This window comes from Sinohyriopsis cumingii, chromosome 5, assembly GCF_028554795.1.
Source record: "Sinohyriopsis cumingii isolate HCF-2022 chromosome 5, ASM2855479v2, whole genome shotgun sequence".
Lineage (NCBI taxonomy): Eukaryota > Metazoa > Mollusca > Bivalvia > Unionida > Unionidae > Sinohyriopsis > Sinohyriopsis cumingii.
The window spans coordinates 63,446,254-63,474,147 of record NC_142965.1 but is presented as its reverse complement, the minus strand read 5'-3'; the positions used below and the strand labels follow the sequence as shown (position 1 = coordinate 63,474,147).

Here is a 27,894-nt window from a genome sequence, read left to right as displayed (position 1 = left end):
TGACAAAGTAGGGTGGGGGGTTGGGGGGACCTACCCCAATGGGGATAATTCATTTTTTTTTTAAAGTAGCATGGTGTAAAGTAAAAGTAGATGGGCTGATAAGGAATCCACTGAATTTACAGACTAAAGGTTCAGACATTTGTTTTTAAGAGAAAAATGAAAGAAGGAAACAATACAACAGATATTTTAATATGACTTTAATGTTTATTTTCTAGATTTAATTAAGATTATGAATCAGAATCAGTCTCCAACTCCACTGTAAAGTTTATCTATTACTTCTTCTGCTCAGGCACCTGCAAATTAAAACAAAATTGTAATGCTTAAATAAAGTCATATCATCTCAGCACTAGTTACATATGCAGAAGTCATGTTAATCAGCATTATAAAAATGTATGAAATTTTCTTCACTGCACTTGTGCTTCCCTTACTATCGTTAAGCCATGATACAAGATAACTTTGCACTTACTTATCATTTCTGGCAAGTGGATGGTGCAATCAATTTGCACAAAGATGAATTTATTTCATCCAAATATTTCATGTGAATAAAAATTCCAAATGGAGGCACTTGTCCGATCAGACAAGATATATGCATATTGTAGTTAGCTGGACTCTAGCTTTGATAGTCCTGGGCAATAGGATAAGCTGATTTTGTTATCAGTTTAGAAATGCATCCGCTTTGCAAATACTATGCTTTAAAAGACGAAACTGAATCCAATATTGATGAAATAAGAGTCATTTGGATTACCTTGTTTTTTATCATTCTGCGTTGGTTGGGTGCATATTTGAGGGTCTCTGATATGGTCTCTTCCATTCCATTTGCCTTTGCTTTGCCATTAGTTTTCAAGCAGGCTTCTGCAAGAGTAATACAATGTTTTAAAAAAGTTTCACAACAAAGGATGCATTGCATTTTTCTAAATGCCAGCAATAATCAATGGAATATTTTTAAAACATGTACTTTGAAATGTGGTCTCAAGTTACTTTATCAATTCATTTAAAAATCTCTGGCAAGTCACATGAAAAACACAATTTAAATCAAGCCATACTTACTTATCAAAACCTGACATATCACAAGCTCTTGAAATGCTTTTTTCCCTTTACGTCCCTTTGGACTATACTCTGGCCAGTCTTTTTGTTTTAAGCTTTTTCATCATCCTGCAGACACTATCCCCAATTGTAAACCTGCCAAGGGAGCTCAAGTAGCATATCTGAAAATAATAATAATAATATTATTACTATTTTTTGATTTTGATATTATTATTAGTAGTAGTATTTCATGATCGATGTGACAAAATATGCTTGTATATATTTATTTTTTGCCATGGTTTTGCAAGCAAATTTAATTTCTCTAACTTGAAAAAAATTTGATAACATTAACTATGCAACACAATGTACTAATAGCAATTATAAACCAAATTAACCACCGTGAATCTATTAACTTCATAAATGACATTCACTCAAGGATTGAATTAAAGTAGCCACATAATATGTAATAGTGTATATGTAGTAAAATACCTGTTACATGTTCATCTCTAAACATGTTTTGGCCTACATCCGTAAGACAAAACAGCCGACCACTACATGTTCACCCCACCCCCAGAAATAATTATACAGGCACTGCAGAACTTGCATAATGCATATTGAGGTTCACAACAGCAAATAAAGGTTATAACAGTTTTTTTAAATAGAAAATAAAGCCCCAATTTACCATCTTCTTGGAGAGTTTGGGATTCTCCTCCAACCTCTGGCAAGGCCCTCTAGTTCCTCCACTGAATCACATGGCATTGCAAGAATTTCTTCTCTATATTCTGTGTCTGGGCCTTGTGTATGAACTTGGAGGGCCAGCTGCTCCAACAAATTCTCAATATTTGTGTCCAGTTTCATAAGTACATTGAACTGGAAATCTGTAACATATTTGTGATGAAATTAGTTTTGAAAGATCAAGATCATTATTATAAACTCCTTAAAAAGATCTGTACAGTGAACATGGGTTTAACAATGAAATATATTTATGGAATGAAATACATGGTTTTTGTACAGTTTATATGAAAACTTCCCATAATTCTTTATTTTTTTATTCCCTGGATATGTTGTTTCACTGCTGGTGTCTGTAAAGTCTGCATTCAATGTAGATGGTCTAGGCGTCTGACTTACACAAGACAATGGTATACATCAGAAAGAAAAATAAAAAAAACCAATGGAATGATGAACAGTCGACACATCAATGAAAAACAATTCATTGTTTATTTGCACAAATAAGTCTTGAACAGTATGTTTTATGACCTATAATTTAATTAATTAACATCTCACAATGTTCTGAAATAACAGTATCTAAGCTACAAGAGCTTGTGCTTTCATGTCATAATCTTCCATTTTGCAAACAAATTTTGATGTTGAATCAATGTATATGACCTTAGCATTGAACACTAACATTCAAAATGTCTAAAAGATGACAAGACTATTATCAACTGAAGTGACAACAAACCAATGAGTTTTACGTGCATTGAACATAAGCATTTTTAAATGCTACAAAATGTGTTTTTAGTGTATGGCCACAAATTACCCAACATTTTGTCAAACATAAAACAGTTCTACTACCTTAGATGAGAATTAAATTCATAAATACAGTGTATAATTGACCTACTCGTATTTAGAGAGCTGTAAATGAAATAAGAGATTATATAAAAGTCAACACCTGTAGTATTTGTTTCATTATTCTATATTGTACATTTTTTTTCCATCCTCAATGCTTACTACTTGCAGAGGAACTGGCAGAGAGAAATCTTTATATTCTCCATTCCAGAGTGGATGGGGATGGTGATGGTGTTGTCCTTCTGGATGCAGCTAAGAGTATAAAGATTATCACTACTCCTTAATTGCAGTAAAAAAGAAACAAAGAAATCAGACTGGATTTTTTGGCATGTAAACAAAATGCATACTGGTTGCAATGACCACTGTATATAAAGCAGTGATACAATATATCACAAAATGCATTCTTTTTTAACAAAACATCTAATCTCATATATACAGCATCATGAGTAAGTAAGTACTCTTAAACACATCTTATTAAACAGACAGAAAAATGATGAAATTTATACATACTTTTGATAAAGAATTTCCAATTGTGGCATGGTATAAAAGCAATTGATAAAAAATAAAAAGAGACCAGATAAACTAAATAGAACATACCAGCAGGATAAGAGGAAATCTTGGAGTCTGCAAAATACTCTCCATTTCAGGAGGTTTTGGATGAGATGGCTGACCAGAAAGGTTTCCACTTGAGATTTTCATCTTTTTTCAGTTCTTCATTTTCATCTGAAATGTCAATGAGAACTTGTAAATACTGTATGAGTCCTTGAATACACTGACTCCTTGTGACATACAGGGTTTGCAGAACAATCGCTAGCAATATTCACCACTTTTAAATCCAGCTGGTGAATTTTCACCATGAAATGCATCCGAATGCAGTGAATAATCCTGGATTAAAGACAAAATAGTGTACAGAAATGTGCAATAAATTAGTCAAGCTCCAGACAAAACAAAGATATGATTTATCTCTGATTCATAATGACTTTTCTTGTGCTACACATTTTACCAATGCAAATTACATTGAATTTTGTAAATTAAATGGTACAATTAAGATATGTATGTCAAAAGATTACTAATCTTCAGCTTTCCAATTAATGCTAAACACAAGTATCAAGTCATGTATTTAGTCTCTCACCACCAATAAATGCATTTTTAAGTAATCATCCTAGAGTGCACCAAAGTCATGTGAACTTGATCCAATTCCAACATTACTGCTGCTTGAGTGCTTAGATCCAGTGTTGCCTTCACTAACTGATGTTATTAATACATCTCTCTCATCAGCATAATTTCCATCATTTTTCAAAACTCCCATTGTAAAACCTCTGCTGAAGAAACTAACACTACACCATAAGGATTTAAAGAACTACTGCCCGGTTTCTAATCTCCAATTCATATAAAAAATCTTACAAAAGGTTGTTCAATCCCAGCTTGCATCTTGTCTGAATTCAAACAGTCTTTTTAGCAATGTACAATCTGCATATCGCCCTTGCCACAGGACACAAATTGTGTCTGCAAATAGATTACACTCCAGCCCAGTTGATCTATGTTGTGGTGTTGCACAGGGGTCTGTTCTTGGACCTGTTCTCTACACTCTATACACTCAGCTGCTCTCAAGTGTCATAGATCATCATCCAGTGTCTCACCAATTGTACACTGATGACACCCAAATATACAAATCTAGACACCCAACTGAAGTTGATGCTACCATCCAAGGTGTAGAGATGTGCATTTCTGATGTGAAATCATGGATGACTTGTAACAAGCTGCAGATGAATGATGATAAAACTGAGGCCATTCTGATTACAACACAAAGACTTTATCATTCACATCCTTTACCTCACACAATAAATATCAGCAACACCAACATTAAATTCACACAATCAGTACAAAACCTAGGTGTTACTCTGGACAGTACTCTCACATTGCACCAACATGTCATGAACATATGCAAGGCTGCATATCTTGAGCTGAGACGCATCAGCTCCATTCTCAGATATCTTTCAGTTGATGCCACTAAAACACTTGTGTGTTCATTACTACTTTCAAGACTGGACTATGGTAACTCAATTCTGTCTGGTTCATCTTAATATCTACTGCAGAGACTTCAAAAAGTTCAAAACATAGCTGCTTGGATCATACTTAGAGTACCACAATCAGAGCACACCTCCCCGCTGCTCTGTACCCAACACTGGCTATCCATTCGATCCAGAATCAAACACAACATTAGTTCTCTGTGCTACGTTTCACTGACAGACTCTAGTCCAACATACCTATCCGACCTCACCTATGTGTACACACAAGCAAGATACTTACACTCCTCTTCCGACAATCATATACTCATTATTCTCACTATGAAAACAGAGTCACATGGACAGCATTCTTTTGCATACCAGGGCCCAGCAACATGGAATGAATTGCCCACTGAACTTAGACACAAAGACGCAGTGATCCCATTCAAGAGTGCTCTCAAAACTACTTATTCTGACTGCAAAAACAAACTTAATGACTTAATAATGTTAACTACCTTAAATATTCTCATCATGTTTTTTATGTTTTCTAATTTCATGGTGTTTGTTTTTGTAATCATATCATTGTGTATGTTTTTATGTTGTCTAATGTTGCAAAGCGCTTAGAGCTTCTAAAGATTAGGCGCTATACAAAGTCCTCATTATTATTATTATTATTATATTTAGCTTGAATGAATATTTTTTAAATCAGTGGCCATAACTAAAACAATGGGATTTTGTTTTATGATCATAAAAGTATGTTGGACACCATCCATGATGTACAATGCTGTCTGACATTTCTATGCACCTAAGGTTTCCATCTCAAATATTAAAGCAAAATGCATACCAAATTTGACAGATTGACGAAAATAAAAAAAAGCAATGCTTACCATTTGAAAAGAGGCAATTGTCACTAGAATATTCTATTCAAAACGATATTAATTTTGGACACAGGGGATACCACCCCCATGTTTTCCTGACTCGTGATATGTCGGCCTATTCTGTGCACAGCTTTAAAAGATGTAATGTTTATCCATCGAGCTATAGAAATGAAATACATTTACTGTGGACTGTTTCTGTCAGCAGTTAAGTTGAGTAATTAGGTCAGGTTTATAGCTAGTTTACAAAATTCAATGTAGAATGCCAATAAATGACAAGATATATTTTTGCAAACTAAAGTGATCTTGAAAAAAGATTAGTAAAGTTTAACATTTTATAAAAAATAAGCTATTATGTGGAAAAGAAACAACAATGAAATAGGATGCAATGTGTTTACGTCTAGTTTTGGAAGGTACCGTCTCTAAGGTACCGTCATAATTGTACCGTAGTTTAATGGGTGGAAAGGCCATTGAAAGGTAAGGGCAGTGCGGAGACCATCGAGTATGTTCCAGAATAGCTGAATCTTTGTAGATACATAGATCCATTCGTAACTTCAGTCCGCAAGCGAAACACTGTACTTCGTATCCCAATCCTGACTCAGGTCCGAAGTAGACAAATCCTGTTCTAGCTAAAACATACGAAGAAGGTAATCCTTCCCTATCCGTAGGCCATTTTTGAAACATGTCCAATCGACGGGCACAATCACAATAGTCAGGTAAGAAGACTGGAAAATGGTAGGGTTTGAACTTGGAGTTCTCGCTGGATTTCTCACTCGATTCTTGCTGTGGCGAAGTCATCCTTCTGGTGGGTGGCTATCCTCTTACAACCAATGTTTTATACCGACATGTCCATATGGCAAAGTAAAGTGGGTGGGAAGCCGCACTCGCTTCTGCTACACGATTTGATAGACTTTTTCCAAGGGTCGACTGACGATGTGGTGTGTGGGTAAACGTACAATCTTGTTGGGTTGATAGGTGGTCACTTTCTCTAGACTGCAAGGCTTCTTCGAATACGCCAAAGTTGACCACTCGACTGGTACGATAATTCAGAGTAAGTCCTTTCACTTTACACTTCGTGTGCACTTCTTGTTTGTCCCAGTATTCGTAGCCGTAATTTTTGGGACCACCACTGACGAAACTTAGAATCTTGTCATCGGGGTGGTCGTCTGTCCAGGCTCCTAAACGGTCTCCTTCGATGTCAGGGTGCTGTTGACTCGGGTGATCGATATAAATGCAACTGTCCACGTCAAAGTACAAGACACGTTCCCCTAACAGTTCTAAAGCTTCGTACAATTTTACGCGAGCATGAGCTGTCATGTAAGCTGCAATGATGACATTTCCAAAGGGGTCATCTTCTACAAAGTTCAGATCTTCTTCGTAATTCACCAAGATCAAATCCTCACGAACGACGTCCACGTGTTTCATGAATTTGGCTTTGTCGTGAATCATCTGAAAGTAGCGGGAAGGTTCGGTCAAATACTCCGTCTTGGGTAAACACGGTCATTGTGCCATTTTACCCCACAAGCAATTTAACATCACTTTGGCAAACGATCGCCTGCCTTCGTTTTTCTCAATGTGGTCTAAAGTAATGCCTTCTTGTGCCCAGAATTTCTCTCTGAATGTCTTTTGGTCTTCGGGAGTGTGACACCAGGACAGATAGCCACTGGCTTCTTGCTTCAGTTTCAAAAAGGCATCCACGTAGTCTGCGAAAATGCCTTTCTGCGTGGGGTCACCCTTGTGGAAATATTGTGTCTTGGGAAAGTGGCAAATTTCGTACACTTCTAACAGTTGGTATCCCATGTTCAGAGCTTTGAACAATTCTACGCTGACCCATGTCCCCGTCAAGGCCCGTTCTTCCTGGGTGTGATGACAAGGTTGATCTTGGTTGCACGTTTCAGCACAAGTACGGCACAAAGGAAACATAAGTTTGCCTTGGCAATGGCGAGGTAAGACGGGATGGTATAGGTTCGTGGGAGGCAAAACTTTGCACTTGATCAAGCCTTCGTAGTGTCGAATGTTTTTTAGGTCGATGTGTTCGGTGAACAATTGTGGGTGCCCTGCAGGAAAGCAACAATATTTGCACACGTAGGGATACAGTGAACACACGTCCAAGTATTTGATTTCTTCTCCTTTCTCTTCATCAGCTTGGTACAGCAAACAGGTGGCATTGGTCCTTCCTCCGTACAAAATATCCCTCGGGGTCAGGGGGTCCATGAACTGGTAACTTTCCATGAGGCGTTTAAACTCGGGATCGGTGTTCAAACGGTGATCGTATTTGTGTTCCCACATTTCCACCACTTGGTATCCTTCCTGTTCTAACTTTAGGCGTCGCTGACAAATGGCCTGGTACAAGTCTTCCATGGTTCGTTGTAAGAACTGATTTTTAGTGCCGCGGTCAGGGTAACAGACGGGACATCCGTGAAATAAGCAACCGTTAAACTCGTACATGATCTTGGGGTTTTCTAAGTCCCAGCCATCGACCGAATGCATACCGATGATCTTTTCGCCCTGTCCGTTGCGGGCATGCTGAATCCATTTGTCTTCCTTGTCGCACAAGTAATGCAACCAGCATGGGGCTTTGACCGAGTATTGACGTTTGACATACTTGGTCGTTTGAGGACTGATGACAGCCACAGTGTTTTCAAGCATGAATCGTTGTCGGTAGACTAAGGAACACGCTTTGGCAATGGTGCAAGCTTCTTTCAAAGGATCAACCCCTCCGTGTTCCATGAACAGTTCTCGAAATTTTCCACAGCATCGCCGTAAAATGTCCACGTCGGAATGACGATACTTTAGCATTTCTTCCTGAAAGTCGAAAGGGTCGGAGGCGTGAGCCTGGTACCAAGCGTAGAAAGTTTCTCGTTCGGAACGCATGTTGTCAGGGTCGTAATAGTGAGCCTGAGGCAAATGGGGTAGAACGGCGTGTTGATTGGCTTCTGTATTGAAAAAGTGTGGAAAGTACCCTTTAGCCATTTCTGTCATTCCAAACATTTTAGGCATTCGACTCAAAGGCATGGCTAACTAGCTCATCGAATCTTTAAACTGCACTTGTCCCACTTGCAAGAAAATGATTTTGGCTCCGTTCAAAGTGACTTTAGGACGCTCGGTGCCACGTTCCGTATAGCATCTCAAAAGAAACTGTCCATCGTATCCGGAGAAATTACGAGCCATCACCGTGGCATGGTGATGACATTCTCCATAATAATGTTCGATGTCCTCTTGGCTCCACGTCTTGTCGATGGGGTCTAAGACCCATTGTTTGAAATCGGCTAGTGTGTTCGGTCCTTGAAAGATTTTTTCACGCCCTCCAGGAATCTTACTGCAGTGAGGGCAATAACTCAAGATAGGTTCTTGAATCACTTCTCGCACACTCGATGAGCCACGCAGAAATTAGGAATCTGAATACCGGTCTCTTACATGCATTCGAAATCGAAAAAGATGAAATTGCCTTTCTTCTTCTTGTGACCATCCTCTTTCTCTGGTTGGGATTGGTATTTTTGCATGTAGCATTGGTGTTCCAAGTCCACGATGCAGTGACAAATGTGACATTTTTTCTTTCCTGAACATACGTGTGCCTTGGTACTGTTGATACATAGACCTTGTCCACACATTGGGCACAATCTCAGGAGTTGACAAGCACATTTCTTCTGTGAACCTTGCATCTTCAGATGTTGTTGGTAACAGGCAGGGCTGACAAATGTGCGCAGACAAGCAGGACAATGCACTGGTTCTTGCCCTTCGCTCAGACAGGGTTGAGAGGCCAAACATCCTGAGCATTTCGATCCACAATGTTTGTGTTGCTCTCGATTATTATAACCATCATAAGTCACATTTCTCACAGTAATATTTGTATCCCAGGAATCCAGTGATAGTGGTAATGGTATCGAAATGGTCATCGTGATGATAGAGGTGAATGTATTTTCCATCCTTAAAGTCTTTCCCTCGAAACAACAGAGACCCGCGCACTTCTTGAGGGTGCAATTTCAAGGTGTATCGTGGAGCTAGGGCATCTTGCAATTTTTGCATCTCAGGAATGCCACAGGATGTGTCTTTGGACAGGCATGCTTGTTGTAACAGAAGTTCTGCTTCATTTCGTTGTTTGGCTCGGTTCGATTTTCGAATGTTCTCCCAGGCTCTTTTCCATTCTACCGTGTCGTTCTTGTCGGCATAGGTTCATCCCACCACGATGGCTCGGGCTAAACACATGTGGTCTTGAAAATTGTTAATTTGGACAAGACTTGTTTTGGTAATGCGAAGGTTGTTGACCAATAAGGTCTTTCTGCATTGTCCGGTCCCTTGAGGAGGAGAGACGTGGGTCATGTCCAGTGTGGCTTTTCCATCGGTGATGTCAAACTGGTCATTAGATTGTTGCACGTGTCCATGACTTTGGAAGTGGTCAATTCTGCAGGGCTGCTAAACTCGATCCAAACAGGGGATTTCAAGCCGTCATGTTGTATGGAAAGTCTCAAGCGATCATCTTCTTTGGGTTGACATTGTCGCTTGGGTGTGGTGAGCAAAGAATCCCACATGTCGGTGATGAACCCTTCTGCTTTCTCTAACAGTACTTCAGACTTGAAATCTTTAAACTTCACTGTGTATTTGTAAGCCGTAGTTCTAAATTTTCTAGAGGGACGCTTTTCCGTCTCTCGAATGTCATAGTACTATTCAGGGTTGACTAAGGGTGGTAAACTTTGTTTAGAGGGTTTGGATTCTGGTTCACTCATGTCCTCTTCAAAATCACTGGCATGAATTTGTGCCAAGACTTCAGCCCTGGTACGAGGCGATAGATCACGTTTCTGCCTCTTACTTTCTTCTTCTTTCTTCTCAAATGAATTGGATCATTTCATCTCGATAGCAAAAAGTCAAATGACTAAAGTTTAAACACCATGGACTAATTTATAGTCATAGCAGACCAGCGTATATAAAGGGTATGTGTCTTGTCCTTTCACTATTCATTTCACTCTCAAACTGAGCACAACGATGGAAGAGACTACCAAGATCGAACGTTTCATCAGAGCTTTGCGAAGGGTCATTAGAAAATTCTCTTCAGACCAGCCGAGGGACTACTCTCCTTCCTTTCAAGATAAAAGTCAAGATACTTGCTATATCTGTCCGAAGAAAGGGCATTGGTCTTCAGAGTGTCCAGACCGTCAAAAAAGAAAAAAAAAAGGGGTTAGAAGAGACAAAAGTCAAGATACCTGTTATTATTGTCAAGATAAAGGACATTGGTCACCAGACTGCCCAAAAAAAGAAACAAGAGGAGTCAGAAGAAGAGAGGGATTCTTCAGAGGAAGAGGAAGAAGAAGAGGAAGAAAACAGGTGAAGAAAAAGAAACAGAAGAAGAAAAGAAGGGAAGAAAGTGAGGAGGAAGAGGAGGAAAAGACTATGACGGTGAAGAAATTAAAAAACAGAGAGTGAACAATGAGACAGAATAAGTCTATGAACTTTTTAAAGTTCTCTGTTGTGAATTGTGAATTGTAAATATTTATAAAAGAATAAATTAATTATAAAAGGTAAGTGTCTTTGGGTTTTGATTTTAAAATAAGAACCTACACTCACGCACACTCATACACAGACAGGTACTATTGGGTAAAATGATTTTTTTAGTTATTGGCAATTGAAAGTCTATCTCTTTTCGAGAGACGTGGATGGCCCTGAAAAGGGCCTTTTTTGGTGTAAGGGGTGAGTTTAAACAATCAACTTTAACTGTCTTAAGCCTTTGCCACGGCCAAGGCCTAATTCTGGACTGCGTACTGTTGATGATGATTTCGTTGAAATCACTAAGGGTGGTGCGGTAGGCGTAGTCACAGGGTTGGAGTGTTTAGCTTGGGAAGGTCGTATTCTCTTCAGCCGTAATAAAGAAGTCTGATACATTTGTTTCAGACTTCTTAACTCCGCTAAAATGTCTAACAGTACCGTGACCGTTTGATTTTGACACCCTTGTTTCTTTGCTGCTGCTTCTTCTTGTTGTTGTTTTTTTCTTACCTCTTCTTCTTGCTGCTGTTGCTGTAGGAGAAAAGCTTGTTCCGCTTCCTTTTGCTGTTGTATAAATTTCTCCAATTCTTTTTTCTGTCTCTGTCTAAAATTTTCCATGTGCGGTAATGAAGGAGAAGGTGACGAAGGTTCAGGAACAAATTCTTGCAAGGTAAAAAAATCCACAAAATCCCAATTCACCTCTTCTGAAAGTAAGTCTGGGTTCCCTTGGGTAGTCTCCACCATCAGTGCACCCCAATTGATCGTTTTCTGAGTTTCCGTCATGTTGAAAAACTGTCGCTTAGATTGACTGCGCACGGGCGCTAGCGAATCTATATAGACTATGTGACGTCACAGACAGCTCTCTTCGGATTGGACGTGGGCTGACTGAATTTTGTAACGCGTGTTTGGATTGGTCAACAAACTCAATCCGTTTCAATCCTTCCTCTCCCTATAAATAAGTACAGTTCACTGCATTCCTTCACCTGTTACTCAGCACCCCAACATGTGGACCGACGTACAATCTTCAACGCTTGTGTCTTCGATGATGTTCCGGACGGACATACCAATGTATGTCCGATCCAACTGGACAGTTATCCACAGGACAGACACCAGCCTGTGGATGCAAAGAATCTTATGTGGAGCATCAAGGATGCCTCAAAAGAGTCTTAATCTATGGTCCTGCAGTCAGGCGCAGCCTAAGGTCAAGAAGAAGATGTCACAGATGCCCCTTATGTTAAGGGTATATTAACATAAAACCAAAGGCCCTTTTCAGGGCCATTCCTATCTCTCGAAAAGATCTTGACTTTCAATTGCCTACCCCTTTTTTTATTTTTTTGTTTAAAAAAATAATAAAAAAATAGAGACCCCTCCCTGTTTCAATTTTCGCCTGTTCCATTTTCATAGACCCATCAGGTCGGGACCTTATTAAAATAGGGTCCCGACCCTGTTCCATTTTCCCTAGTCCCAAGACAGTCCCACGATTTATTCCCCATGTTCAATTTCCCTTGTCCCTAGAGTGAATAGTTTTTTTTCTTTCTCCCATGTTAAATTCCCCTTGTCCCTAGAATGGATATTTTTTTTTCTCCCATGTTAAATTACATAGTCCCCAGAGTGGATATACCCTTTTCAACATGGAAGTTCCCTAGTCCCTAGACCGTCCCTATTCACTACTACCATTGTCATTACCAGCCTGAAACCCAATTTAATGCCATTTGTATAAATTCATTTCAAATAAATAATTGAAGTGTAAAGTCAAGCAAGTATTCTGTTTGCAGATTTTACATTTTAGATATTATAGTAAAGTCATATTTTCTCTTGTTTAGTAAACTTTATTGCAACTGGTTCCAAAATAGTAAATCTTATTTAATGTTCATTCACCAGAATAGGTATTAATACAATCCCGAATTAACTGTATGGTACTAAAATATACCCTGATCTTGTGTGAGATTGTAATATACAGAACTATACCTGAAGACAACAATAATATATTGAATTTATATTATATCAAGACTGTCATGGTTATGAACTCCAACTTTATTCAGGTTTTTTCATAATAAATGATCATCTTGTGCTATGGTTGAAAAGAAATCAAAGTTCAGTTTAACTCCATTCTCTCCACATTTGTCAGTTGTTAAGAGCATACTCATCCTCAGTGTTATAGTAAAATGTAATCTTATTTGGATCAATCTTGGTGGTGTAATATATGAATGGAGAAAGAATATTATCATCCAGATTAAAATATGTTTTATTCAGACTCTACTAAAAGTTTTAGTTGGATATGGGTTACGGAGCCTGATGTGTACGAACAAAGCAATGTGTACCATGACCTTTTTAATTTAACATTTTAAACTCCTGCAGAAGAAAGAGATTTTTTAGATCCATTAAACTGTATTAACAAAAACATTTCTTCAGTATGATTTTCCTTTACTTAGTATTGACAAAACTCATATTTTAAAGTTGTTGTTTTTTTTGTGTTTGGTTTGGCCTTTTATGGTAAACCAACACAAGTAAGTTATTTAGTGCCAAGGCACTTTAAGTATAGTGCCTTGCCCAAGGACACACCATGGTAGCTAACCCAGGTTGGTCTGATGGTAGAATTTGAACCTACCTTATTTCACAGGTCCAGAAAGCTAACCACTGAGCCACTACAGCTCCCCATCTTATAGTGGAATGCTGGTATACTTTATGATCAAGAAGGATGGGTTGGGGTATGCATGTTGCATCTGAGAAAAGTGATGGAATTTTTGTTTACATAATATTTTAGTCATACAATATGAATCATTTTCTATAGCTTTAAGATGTATCAGATCAAGTTAAGAAAAATCATATATTCTGTTTCCTGGGAATGTACTAAAATTCACTGTTATTGTTTGATTTTTCGGTAGTAAGCTTACTTGGTATTTTTTTCTTTTTAACTTGAATACCTAATTTGTTAACATCCTATTCTAAATCTTCATAGTTCTGTCTATTAAGTGACAACTGTTGATACATGTAGGGAAGTTTCTGTTTATATCTTTTGATTTTTGTGATTCTGGAAGTTGCAGTATTTGTTGTTGTATTATTAACCATTTCAGTAATTTAATGAATGCAGAGTATACTGCTCTATAAATGAAATTTAAGGGAAAATAATGTAAAAGTATGTTTCACTGCAAATATAAATTGTTTAAAATAATATATCATTTATCATATGACTATTCAATTGTGGTAACTAGTATTCCATCCAATATCTATATATTAAAATATGTCTTTTCATACAGCTGGTGATCATTTAGATACAAGTCCAATTGAACATAATCAAATTATCAATGCAGGTGTTTTTATTAGTAGTAGTATTGCAAGTATAAGTGTTAGTATTAAGATTTCATATACAGGTATGATAAGTGTATCATAATGTTTAAATGATGCTCCTTGTTACAACATAAAATATGTTCATTGAAACAAATGGTTCACTGGTAAATTGGCAGCAAAGGTCTTCACTGAATTATGTTGCATAAACTATTTTACAATAAAACATATATGATGCATCTCAATTATGATGAATGTGAGGAGGAGGATTAATAATAATACAATTTAAGTTATCTTCATAACATAAGTTCTAGCAGATGAGTAATTTTTATGTGGTTCATCATCAGTTTGAAACTGGTCTATGATTTCTGGATCTGGACATATCTGGTCCCCTGCTGTTGTGCTGCTATGGTCTTTACAGTTCATTAGGATATCAGTTACACTTGGTTTACATTTAGAACCCCATGGGATAGAATGCCCAGTTTGAAACTGAGAGAATGGTTAATTATCCATAATATAACTCCTACAGTTATTATTAGGTTTGATATCAAGGTCTTTCTTTAAAAGCTTTTCAACTCAGGTTCTGTTCTACCATACAGATAAATAAAGTCAAATTCAAGGCTTTCAGATTTGTCCAGTTTGTTTCATGTGTTGCGGCAGACAGACTGTATATTGCCACTGTACCATATACATATCAGTGCTTAGTCTGCTCTGAGTTGCTGTGGTTTGATTAGTTACAAGTGTCATCACATGTGACTAATTATTGACCAATGTAATGAAACTTGTATAATTAGAAGGCTGGACATAGTACACAATTAATTTTACTATATGTTCTCTACATTTGTTTCTCAGTACTGACCTTTCCACTGTGTGACAATCAATGCAAATCATATGTTGATCTAAAATACCTTCAAAGATGACTTCACGGTGAAGTTCTTGTCAAAGGTTGACCTGCTCTTTTTTTAGATCATTGACTGTCAACATAACAGCATGTAACCAGAACACGTATTTCACTTCCGGATCATCACCAAGGCCTTATTACTCACTGTGCACTGTCGCCAAAATACATACAGACAACAACACCCTGAGCTCATATTATCAAGAATAAACAGTTACCTTTAAATCCCTACCAAAAATGCATAAATAAAACTCTTCTATCACCACCAAAATGAGAGAGGAAAAAATGTTCTAAAAATAGACTAGAACTACATTCGTGGGTATTGAACTGGAAGTATTAATTGTGATGTAATTCCTGACAGGCTCCATGTTTTACGCCAATTTTAGTCAAACTTTTATATTTGCATGCTATACCTATTTCAACTTTATACATGAAGTCTTTTTCAATTTCCTTGCAAGGAAAACATGTGACACCTGTCAGAAAGTATGTAGTGCTGGTGTTCCACAGGGTGCAAGTTCTGGTCCAAGTGCTCTTGAGAAACCAAAACTAAATTTGCTATATCTTCCTTAATTATATGAATTTTTCAATGCAGTAAAAACCTAATTGTGATACAAGATAAGCCCTGTCTGAAAATATGTTTGAAAGTTACAAATGTTGATAAATTCAGTTTTAATAGCAAATTAAATAAACATTTAAATTTTAAAAACTAAATTTTATTGAAAACTTAAATTTTCATACAAGTTTTAAAACACAGTTTGACAAATTTTAGACAGAAAAGTTGACTAATGAATGATATTTAAAACAAATGGTAGTTTGGGTCTGTATAACTGATAACATTTTCCCCAGGGGTAGTGAAGCATCATAGCTCATAGTGATTTTGGCAGCAAACCGCAATATGCCTGTCCAGATGCATATAGGTGTACACACTAAAGAAACACTGACAGGTGCTATGTTCCACATTTATTGTGTCAGGTACTTAGGCAGTTGTTTCCATAACTAATAGCACATTCAGATTTAAAGTTCTAATGGGACCACTACCATGTTTTATAGCAAAAATGCATTCCATTTCAATGTCGATAACAACAAAAGGTGGCAATGGGATAGGAAAATAGTTTCTAGGGAGGTTCTACTTTACTGAAAAATGGTGCTGATCTCTCTCATGAAAACCTAAGCCATGTCTTTGAGGTGCCATATATCAGTGTGGTGATATGAACTAATCTTGGTCACTTATGGCAGTACACTGCACATGCCCTTATGAAACCATGCTATTACCACCAGACTACTCAGGAGAGCTTCCAAGCTGATCCAACTCTAACACTTTGTTCCAGATACCAGGCTAGACCTGAAAAGATACAATATGTTTCACTTAATTCTAGAAAACAGTAAGATCTATGTAAATGAAGTTAAAATGTGTTAGATATGGTGATTTCAAATTAACATTAAAGGAGACCAGAAACCAATGGAAATATAGAATAATAATAAAAGTACTATAGCAGAAAACCTTATTCTGAAGTATCATCTGCGACCGTAATGCCAATATTTAAATATTGGCCTATCTTCTAGGAGCTGAATTTCCGTGACCTCGTATACAAAATTTCCGCGCCTATTCGGTTACTTTCGGGATGTGACGTCATAGTAGCGACTCCAGCAGCCCAAGTGGGTGTTGCCAGAGTAAAAGACAATACCGTTTTGCGTTACTTACGGGTGTAATAGAACATTAAGAAAAGCCTCTGGACATAAAAAAAAAATTTCTTTTCCGAAAGATAAAGGCATAATGAAAGAATGGGTACATTATTACAAACGAGTTAATTTCAAAGCAACACCATACAGCACTATGTGCTCGTTACATTTCTCAAAGGAATGTTACGAGAGGGATCATGAAAAAATGGCAGCTCAAAGATACGCAAATGCTAGGCCTAAACTAAAAGTTGGCGCTGTTCCAGAAATACCTTTGGACATTTTAAATCCTGGGAAAAGTGTTAAACGTGTGAGTTACGAAAATAGGCAGAAGGACGAGTAAGTGACCACAAAATGCAACAATCAATCCACATATCTTTTATCTACACCAGCAGTGCTAAAAACAAATCTAATAGCCCGACACCCTGGGCCCCTTCTGGTTTTAGTTCCGGCCCATCCTGTATTCAAAGTGAGGTGCCCGTCAGGCTTGTCGAAACAAAAATTGTTTGCCTGAGAAAACATTTGATCGCGCTGGTGAAATGAGAAAATGTATTTTCAAGATGTTGACATACATGCCTTAACACGGCACAATCTAAATCAAATCACCACTGTCCTAGGTGAAATTTAGATTTGATTTTAATCAAATGGAAGCTTTGCTAAAAATAAGATTCTAAACCTGTCGTGTTTCGAGAAAACACAATTTTCAGTAATCTTATAAAAATTAAAAATTTAATTTAAAAAAATGCATTGTATACATGTAGTATGCATAAACGGTAATCTGTAATAATTGGAACTGATATAAGACTATTCCTTGGGCAGTTTAAAAAGCAGCGATTAAAAAAAAGAGGTCAAAGTTTCACATTAACTGTCTGACAATAGAACGGGGGGGGGGGCTATTGACCCCCCCCCAGCCCCAATGTGCGACCGCCCATTTGACGTGCCTTTTCTCCCCGTGATACGCCTTATTATTCCCCCACGACAAGCCCCTTTTGCATATTCTGGTCAGTTCTGGCTAAATTGCAAAATAGCTAAAGTTTTGATTTAAGGACGCAAACAATAAAGCCGGTGTGACTAATGAACATAATCCTTATCCTTGCATTGATCTTGTGAAAAGGACTGCCCTTCGGACATAATTCAAAGAAACCATGTTCGACAGTGTGTGTATGTGTAAGCACCAGCAATTGATTACCAAATAAACGATGCCTATTTTGTTGTTACTTACGATGCCATGGACTTCATTTTAACAGTTCAAATCTGCAGTCACAAGTTACCGTACATGTGGCAACTGTTTTTCTCAAGTTTTATGCCCCACCTTATTTCCTTAGGTTTAAGTCTTAATGCATGTAACACTGTTTGCTGAATAAAATATTTATTCAGAATTAGTTCTTTAGAGCCACATATACTGCATGGTATATTTTGTTTTATTCCTTGTAATTTAATCATGGTAATTAAACTTTTCATATACGGTAGAGGAATGTCAGGTGTTAACTGGCCGAGTTTCTTTGGCGGAAATGGAGATGCGATTTTCTTTGCAGAGAAAATTTCAAAGTGATCATTCATTTAAGCTAATTGGTGACAATTTTATTCATTTATATTTTTTTTTTACGTTAGTACTGTTGTAGTTGTTTAAAAATATCTGAAATTTACTTGAATAATGTTTAATCTTCACGTTCTATTATCTGAAGAAGAAAAAAAGAAGAAAAAAACTGTTGTATATTAATTATTTCGTCCAGTGCCGGATTTAGACGTGTGTGCGTGTGATTTGAATTTTTAACGTAGCTCTAACAATTTTTCAGTCATATCGCTACGATGTCTGCAGTCTGGCAGTTTAGACTGTGGATTGCATACGTTATATTTATAAATGGTTTGGGGTTGGGTTTTTTTCTTCTGACAAATGAAAATTGACAGACATAATGTAATAATCGGGACTTCGCTGCGCAAAATTGAGAGATATTACGAGATCGGGAGGTAGATGAGGAGGTTTTTCTCCCGGCTTGAGAGTTTACAGGTATGAACTGTCCCGGCTTGTGGGATTTCATTCAGGACTTTTAGTTTATTTAAGTCACCAGCCCGGGACCTGTGCCTAACAAATTTCTTTTAGCACTTACCAGTACAGTACATAAACTATTATATCAGACTGCAGATTCAACTTTTGAATGTGCAACCCAAATGTGGTCTCCTCTCTGCTTTGCTCGCCAATGTTTATGTTTGTATTCGAGGACTGGCTAGTATAGCGTCACGGTACCACGTGATCTGTCGTCTCATCAAAACTCGGAAAAACTCGGCAATTTACGGAACCGTGTTATCTTCCACGCAATATAATCACTACCCGCTTACGATATTTAATTTATAAACATTGCAGTCGAATTAAAATCTGTAGATAATTACATATGTAAAAGGAAAATTTTGATTTCTAGTCTCCTTTAAGGTTGCAAGCATGGGGGAAAATATTAAACTTGACAGAGTGACACTCAGAAATGTGAAGCAATGGCCATGCATTAAAGTGTTAAATTCATCCTAAAAGTATATGAGGTTTCTAGAAGCACATTTAGCCATTTACAAGTTAAATAACTAATCAGGTAGACTATGTATCATAAAGTTTAAGGCAATGTTGGGGTGGTGAGGTTTGATCATTGGTGTAAACATTATTACATACCAGTATACAGGAAAGTCAAGTGACAATGTACTAAATTAGAATGTGTTACTATAAGCATTCTTATTCATGAGGGAAATAACAATTTTGGATATTGCAAGTGAATACAGCCAAATGTGGTCATACAAATCAACTATAAGCACCAATAAATCCTATATCATCAGCTAAATGCGAAATTCTCATCCCCAAAACTTGTAAACAAGGATGGAAATTTGCATATGTGGGACATATACAATGCACTTGTTAAGATCAAATGTGCAAACATAATTCAAATGATCTATTTGAACATTTATATGGTATTTTGAAGAGTGTTGGTTACCAATTATTAAGCTCATTGATTGAGTGGAATCAGATATCAGCTGATGTTTCAATACCGCACTCTGTCAAAGTACTAAATTGAAATATGTTACCATACATAGGCATATTCATGATGAAAATAACATTTTGGGATATTTTCAGTGCACATAGCCATAAATGTGCTTTACAGGTTCACTATAGGTACAATGTCAGCCTATATGATGTACTGAATGTGAACTTTTGATCCCAAACATTCTAAAATGGATGGATATTTGTACATGTGGGATATGTAACCATGTACAAAGTTAAATTCAAATAATTTGTTTGAATGCTTCTTATGTAATCTTTAGAGTGTCAGTTAACAAATAGTATTAGTAATTAATAATGCATAAAGCAAGATGGATCATTAGAATTCCCATAACATCATATAGGCCACAATGCCGCACTACACCAATAATATCTTAACCTAACTGAACAATGAAATGGAATGCATTTTGTATTCAACTTACATCATTTTGCTTTTTTCTTACATCCAAGGGTAAATATACCTGGGGGAAGCATATTTTATCCCTTTGACCTGTATTTCATTCTCAGACAGTTTAAAATGATTTAGTAGAGAACTTGAGTAGGTTCTAGTATAAAGTTTTCATCGCTGTCCTTTCACTAAATACCTTATAACTATGTTTATAAAGAATTACTGAAGGCTATACAAGCAGATGTTTGTTACTCAGGAAGTGACCCCATCGTAAACACATAAATTAACTGATTGGACCCCTAATAAATAATCTGAATGGCCAATGCAAATTATAATTTTGTCTTCATGTATTTTTAATGAAGGTCTCATTTTGACTACAAAGATATTTTCTCTGACAAAATGTGACAAAAATCCAACATTGGAGCTTTTATATGGTGTAGGAATACATACATGCTGATAACATTTAATATGATTCCCAAAAATAATATATATGTGCATTTTAGGGGTTTTTTAATTATTTTTTTAAATTTTTTTTAATTTTATTAAAATTTTTAAAATAAAAATTAATTTTTTACTTTTAATTTCATTTTTATATTTTAAAAGTCAATATACATGACATATTAAAATTTCATGTGTCTATCATTAATAATAAAGATTTTATACCAATTTAAACTTTGCTCCAATACTGCCCTGACAGGACATAGTACACAATTAATTTTACTATATGTTCTCTACATTTGTTTCTCAGTACTGACCTTTCCACTGTGTGACAATCAATGCAAATCATATGTTAATCTAAAATACCTTCAAAGATGACTTCACGGTGAAGTTCTTGTCAAAGGTTGACCTGCTCTTTTTTTAGATCATTGACTGTCAACATAACAGCATGTAACCAGAACACGTATTTCACTTCCGGATCATCACCAAGGCCTTATTACTCACTGTGCACTGTCGCCAAAATACATACAGACAACAACACCCTGAGCTCATATTATCAAGAATAAACAGTTACCTTTAAATCCCTACCAAAAATGCATAAATAAAACTCTTCTATCACCACCAAAATGAGAGAGGAAAATATGTTCTAAAAATAGACTAGAACTACATTCGTGGGTACTGAACTGGAAGTATTAATTGTGATGTAATTCCTGGCTGTATTTAAAAACTCTAAAGATCTTAAATGTGTGCTAGAGGGTAGGGTTAGCAGTTATACTCCCAATTATGTTTGTGATGAGCAAAAGCAGCTGCACAAATTTGAGCTTTTAGTTTGGTTCTGGTAGGGTCAAAGGATGCAGGTACATTTTACATTCATTTTTTACTAGAAATAGCTATTTTCAATATTTTTCTGTGACAAGGCAACTAAAAGAATCAGTATGTGCCTTATGCATGAATAAAGTTCACTAGTACTATAACAAATTAGCATACTTTTCATCACCCCTCTACCATCAAGATTTTTTTTATATTTACCTCTGTAGCAGACACAAATAAAAGTCGGCAGCTCATTTGCAGACTAAGTTACGCATATGATCTCCAATGCTCATCTAACTGTGACAGGCAGTCACCAACAAGCCAACCTATTTCCATGCCTAACTCAAAGTAAATCTGAACCACATTATAGATTTAGCTTATGTGTAAATTTATAAATGCTAGGCTTGTGATAATTAGGTTCATGCCTTCTACCTTAAAAATTAGAGGGATGTCAAAATACGAAACTATCCAGTGAGACCTATGATGTTAATTTTAATCCCTATGGGATTTGTGACATAAAAAACCCAAATGCTTTATGTATTAAAAGGTAACTAATGGGGGCAGGATCTGCAGTGAATCAATGGTTAGTATGCTAGACTCCTGATAAAAATGTTTGTGTTAAAATCCTGTTATCAAGTCAACCAGGTTACCTACTGCAATGTACCCTTGCCTTACTCCAATTCCCTCAGTACTCAGTAAACAACTAGTGTTGCTGTACATAACAAAACCAGTCCATATTGATTTTACATATTTTACTAAATCCTGACAAAAATAATTCTCTAAATAAAGAATGATTAATATGTGATGGTCTCGCATGTAATCAAACTCTTCCAAGCTTTTAATGATATGAACCGATTTATCAATGTTTATCAAATTTGCATGAAAAACTATTTCTTATTTGTCATCAAATATGTTCAATGTTTTGATCATATAAGCATTTCTGCTACATTAGATCAAAATAATCTTTATGTCAGAAATAGAGCCCTTATAGTATTTGCAAGGTCAACCAATCAGATGCAGAATTTGAGTTTAATATGAATGAATATTTTTTTTACAAAATTGCTCTTTTGCTATATCTTAATGAGATAAATCTATTCACCAAGTCTGATAAAATTAATGAGAAATAGTTTTAAGAGCAGTAGCAAGAATGGCTAGTGAGATGTAGAACCACCACATTATATGCATATATTTTGCTTATAGCCTCAGACATACAAGCAAATAATTAAACAAGTCAGATCTAAATTGGATCATAAACACTGTTGTGCAAATCATAAGAAACTCTGCCAATCAGATGCAAGGTCACTTCACTACCATACCTTTATCACACTCATAATAAGCATCATTGTGAAACTTGACTATATAAGCCCAATGGCCAAGCATGATCAAACTTGGATCAGCAGTAGTGGTTATAACCTCATGTATTTGTATGCATCTTCACTTCTTCAATCTAGATCTCATTTATATAAGCATGTATTCTAAGTTTAGTAAAAACTGCACTACATGTATAAATATTGCATGCGGTGGTAACATACTCAGATGAAAGATCAGCAAAAGATAATATCCAACAAATTACCAAACAAAAAGCGAAGTTAACGCAGTTACCTTTATTATGATGTCTCCAACACCAACGGTACTGTACAGCTACGTCTTCTGAGTTTTACCGTCATCTTGTCTTTCAAACCAAAATTAATTTCTTGCGCTCTTACAAAATGAAGAAACTTTTAAATACTATAATTTAAGCAGCTTCTTTACATGCCATCAGATAAATTATGGTACAGTGTTATGTCTGTCAGCAAAACGCAACTTCACATTTGGACGGCGCGCTGTGTGGGCATCGCCGACACAGCAACTGACATGAATTCTCTATTAGCAGACAATGATTCGGAATAAATCCTTCGCAAATCTAACATTCTCGATTTTTCATAGTTCCACTTTTCATTGTTGCATCTGTTTGATTGTACAATTGCTAATGATGTTCAATGAATCAACTTCAATTCATCTGCTGTCTGAAATCCCGGTTCAGTTGGTATTTTCTTCCGCGCATGATGCCGTGTAAATAAAAGATACGGTAGACATTCAAAGTGGTTTAGGTTAATTTATTATTTTTCTTTATTAAGGTCATTTGCAGAAAGTGTTTCGCTAGGGTGAGAAAAAAAAATATAACAAAAAGAAAACTTTCTTTTCCAACGCTAATACTGTATATATTTCAATTTGTGATTGATGCTATAAATAAAAAAAAATGATAATAAAGCATTTTAGCCCGTGGCTTCGGCACGGCACTCGTTTTTGTGGGTTTTTTAAAATGTTGTTAGTGTTGTTTTGGGGTTGTTTTTTGTGTGTGTACCACACTAAAAACATACCAGGTATTAGGCCTAACGTAGGAAAAGAAATTATCCTCTATTTATTACTATTCTTACTGTCAAATGACGCAAAAGTGATCAAATTGCTATTAAGATTTTGTTTTGTATAACACTTACCGCTCGTTTTCCTCGAGATAAAGCAGCCACTTCAAAATGATTATAAAATCTGTGACAGATGAAAAACGTGGTTTAAATAATTCGTAATCGCCTGCCTTAAAATACTGTAGGAATTTGCTAATGTATTTCATGGCCCTCGTTTGAATAGATACCAACGATCATGTATATCGACCAAAATTTGTATATTCCTGCCCACAATCATGTATTTTGTATTAAACCGTATATTACACGAGCGCTCTGTGGCAAACTCGGGGGGGGGGGGGGGGTCTCTATTATACCCAGAGGCGTAGCTATGATATTTTGCGCCCGGGGACGAACTATAAAATTGGCGCCCCAGCCCCCTCCCCGTTTAATCACATTTTTGAATATTACCCTTGTTTATTTATTATAATGTAACGTTGTAAGCCTCATTTTGGCGCCCCTGTACCTTGGCGCCCGGGGACATATGTACTCCCCTTCCCCCCCCCCCCCCCAGCTACGCCTCTGATTATACCTGCTGTATCAGTTGAGAAATATATTGAACAGATCAGGCCCCAATACTCTCGCTCTGAAAAACATTAAAATAATTATATGCAGAATATCGGTAGGTCTCCCTCTTGCCGAAAATGTCAGCACCGTATATATTTTGCAAGTAATGTAATGGGTATAATGACACACACACACACACACACACACACACACACACTTTTTTGAGAGTGGGGTGGGGGCAACAGACAGATGCCCCCATTTCCAAAAAAAAATAAAAAGTATTTTATATTTGTGTATTTCCCCCTCAGATGTGTTCTACGTTTTATTAAAACAAAATTTTATATAAAAAATTTAGTTTTTAGAATTTTTGATGGGGTATTTATGTTTCCATAGTGTTATCTAAAGGGTTGTTCGTCCGAGTCTGGTTTCCCTCACCTTGCTCGAAGTTCCTTCCCTTGAAATGTTTTGTAACCTTTGCTATATGTCGCCTAGGTCTCAGTGTTTGCTATATGTAATGGTGTTATATTGTGTGTATGCTATATTTTCTTTATGTTTGAGACAGCAAGTATAGATCAAATATCTTTCCCAGTTGTATTTCTTCCTTTATGATGTTATATTGTATCTTTTAATTTGTTTTATGGTTTTCTAATTTTGACGATGGAATGGTGTACTATTTAGATTTTGTTTAAAAAAAATAATTTCCTATTTTATTATTCGAGTGATAATATGTGTCGTTCCTCATAATAGTCTTTAAAGATGTTGATAGGTAGGTTACGCTCGATCCAAGGTTCACGCTTCTTTATTCTCTATGTGTTTTTCCTGGGTCGCGTTAGGCCTCCTTTATTTAGTTTATCTGATTATGCTTTATTGAAAGATCCAAACGTATTTATGAGACCACATTATTCTATAGTGGTCAACCGTGCAGTGCGGGAGAAGTTAGTAGGGTTTTAAACTAAGTGTTATACAGTATGTATTTGTGTCTTTATTTTGTCTGTTTATGTTCTACATTGGGTGTTTTCAAAGACTCATGATGGGCCTGTGCACTTCACTGATCCCTGTGACTTAGCCCCATGATGTCATCGCCATTTACTTTCCCCTTATATTTTCCCTGTATCCCTTCCTATATATGTCTTTAGAATTTTCTTTCAGAGAAAGAAGAAAAAAAATTAAATTACAAAATTCTTTAATTTTTTTCTTTCTTCCTTTCTTCCCTTTTCTCTTTTAAAAAAAAAGTTATATGGGTTTCTTTGAAATATTTGAAATAGAATTTGAAATTTTCTTTGAAATATGGCTGTTGTGGGGTGCGAGGAGGGGGTATGGGTATGGCATCAGCTCGCAATTGCGCTACGCGACCCTTCGGTCTGTAATACCTATTCCTCCCTCCCCCTCTCTCCCCCAATTCCAACATCAATTGCGTTATATCAACCTGACGGTAAGTATCTATTCGTCGTAAGACGTATTGAGTTCTTGTTGTGGTTAATATTCTTATTTTTACCACGTATCTTATTTAAAAATCTTTATCACATGTCCACAGGATATCATCGTAGTTACTATATAGTCTATACATTTTAGAACGATTTTGTTTTCGTAGTCTAAATCTATGAATAAAATGTTATTTTTGTTATACTTATATTTTTTGCAAATTTTCATTATTAACTTTATCCTATTATGTTTAGTTTTATCACATTGGACAATCGTATGTAGTTTGGTGAAGTTCGCTGTTTTACATAAAGGACATTTCGGCATTATCCTCAGCATACGATGTTTGATTGTTTCTTCGCCTGTTAGCCAGGTGTTGTGCAGGTATTTAAAAAATTATACTTTGTGTTTTGACAGATCTTATTTTCCCCAGTTTTTCCAATTTTTTGTCCAATTTACCCCTTCAGTTGTTCTGCTCTACTCTACATTTTATATTTTTGGTTACCTCCTCCCTAATCCAAGCGTGACTTTTACTTATTAAATTTTGCATAAATCTGTTTTGTCTCTATATTTTAAAATTAGTTCTCATATGTTTGCGTGGCACTTCGATTTTTTTATATTAATTTGTTATTTTTGTATATCTCTGGTCGGTTTCTCAAGGTGAAGCCGAACCAGTAGATGTACGGTGCTTCTCACGCTGTAGCCGGGTCTGAGTGCATTTTTTTTTTAATCTATTGATTATGTTAGTTAATTATAGTAGTAGAGGGCTCGGCAACCCCAAGCCCCCTCTACTTTTGGCCCTATATAATGTCTCTTTTTTTACATGATGCATTTTATGATTCCATATATAATCTATTATTTCGTTGTCTGTTTTGTTTAAAATTGTATTATCCATATCTATGAATTTAATTATGTAGTTAATATTTGAGTATAAATAAGTCTTGGCCACTTGGGCCCGCTCCATGATAGGTAATGGCGCCATGGCCAGATTTTCACATTTTCTTTTATTTTATTGATAATATGTTCATAATTTTCTACAGCTTCTTTTTTATTACCAAAGTAAACCCCTAGAGCCTTTACAGTGTCTCTCAGTAAGTGTGTGTGTGTGTGGGGGGGGGGCGATAATCCAGGGTGGTTGCCCCTCCAGTTAACTATTTTTAAGATTTCGTGCTTGTTGTGGTTTATTTTGGAACCCGACGCTTATAGCATTTCCCCTCTCTTATAAAGATGTTGCAATCATATGCATGTTAGAGCATTTTTTAATTCTTTTTTAGGTTTGGTATTTGTATGCCTTGTATAATCAGGGGCGGATTAAGGCTCACTGGTGCCCTAAGCACTGACAAATCTTGGTGCCCCCCTCTTTTCCACGTACACCTGAGAAGATAACCCTAGGGTGTACCATGATCAAGAAACAGAACATCATTATCAATTTGCACTAGTTGTATCAGTTTTTTTTACAAATCTTCATTCTTTTTTCTTTCTTTCTTTTCACATTTTTCTCAACTTTGTGGTGCCCCCTTTGGCCCTGGTGTCCTATGCACGTACTTAGTCTGCTTAATGGTTAATACGCCCCTGATTGTATATCTGGGTTGTTTCTTATCGTGTGACGTAGGATTTATATTGCCATTACGTATTCTAGCATTGATAGTGGACATCCTTGTATCACTGATCGTTGTATTTCAAATTCTTTCGTGCATTTCCCGTTTAATTATCCCAGTGTGTAGGATTTTGGTCCATTTTGGAAATTGGGTCCGAAACCAAATTTTTTAAAAACATTCTTTATACAGTTTTGTTCAAATCAGTCGAAAGCTTTCTCCTGGTCGAAGAGTACCATAGCACTCATCATACCAGTTTCATTTATGTAGTTAATTGTAGTTTTAATGTTTAAAATATTGTTTTGTATATCCCTCCCCCACAAGTTTGATTTACATTAATTATCTTGTTTATCCTACCCTTTACTGTATTTGTTAAAATCCTACTTAAAATTTTATAGTCCGTGTTTAAAAGTGATATAGGCCTCCAGTTTTTAATCTCGTCTCTATTCCCTTTCCC

The 27,894-nt window shown here is 36.4% G+C and overlaps 1 long non-coding RNA gene across 5 annotated transcripts; it reads right to left on the bottom strand.

The window, feature by feature from the left end:
* Positions 1 to 182: 182 nt before the first annotated feature.
* Positions 183 to 21,910, bottom strand: LOC149799317 (uncharacterized). Of its 5 annotated transcripts, none has more exons than XR_016421151.1 (8): positions 16,264 to 16,560; positions 13,554 to 13,668; positions 3,187 to 3,312; positions 2,752 to 2,841; positions 1,706 to 1,901; positions 1,048 to 1,205; positions 746 to 852; positions 183 to 293 (listed from the first exon to the last, which is right to left on the bottom strand). It is a non-coding gene; the product is annotated as an uncharacterized LOC149799317 (long non-coding RNA). The 5 variants fall into 5 exon arrangements; XR_016421152.1 differs by lacking the exon at positions 183 to 293 and adding an exon at positions 21,035 to 21,910 and having other exon boundaries at positions 360 to 852; positions 16,264 to 16,470; XR_016421154.1 differs by lacking the exon at positions 183 to 293 and having other exon boundaries at positions 360 to 852; positions 2,752 to 2,868.
* Positions 21,911 to 27,894: the final 5,984 nt, after the last annotated feature.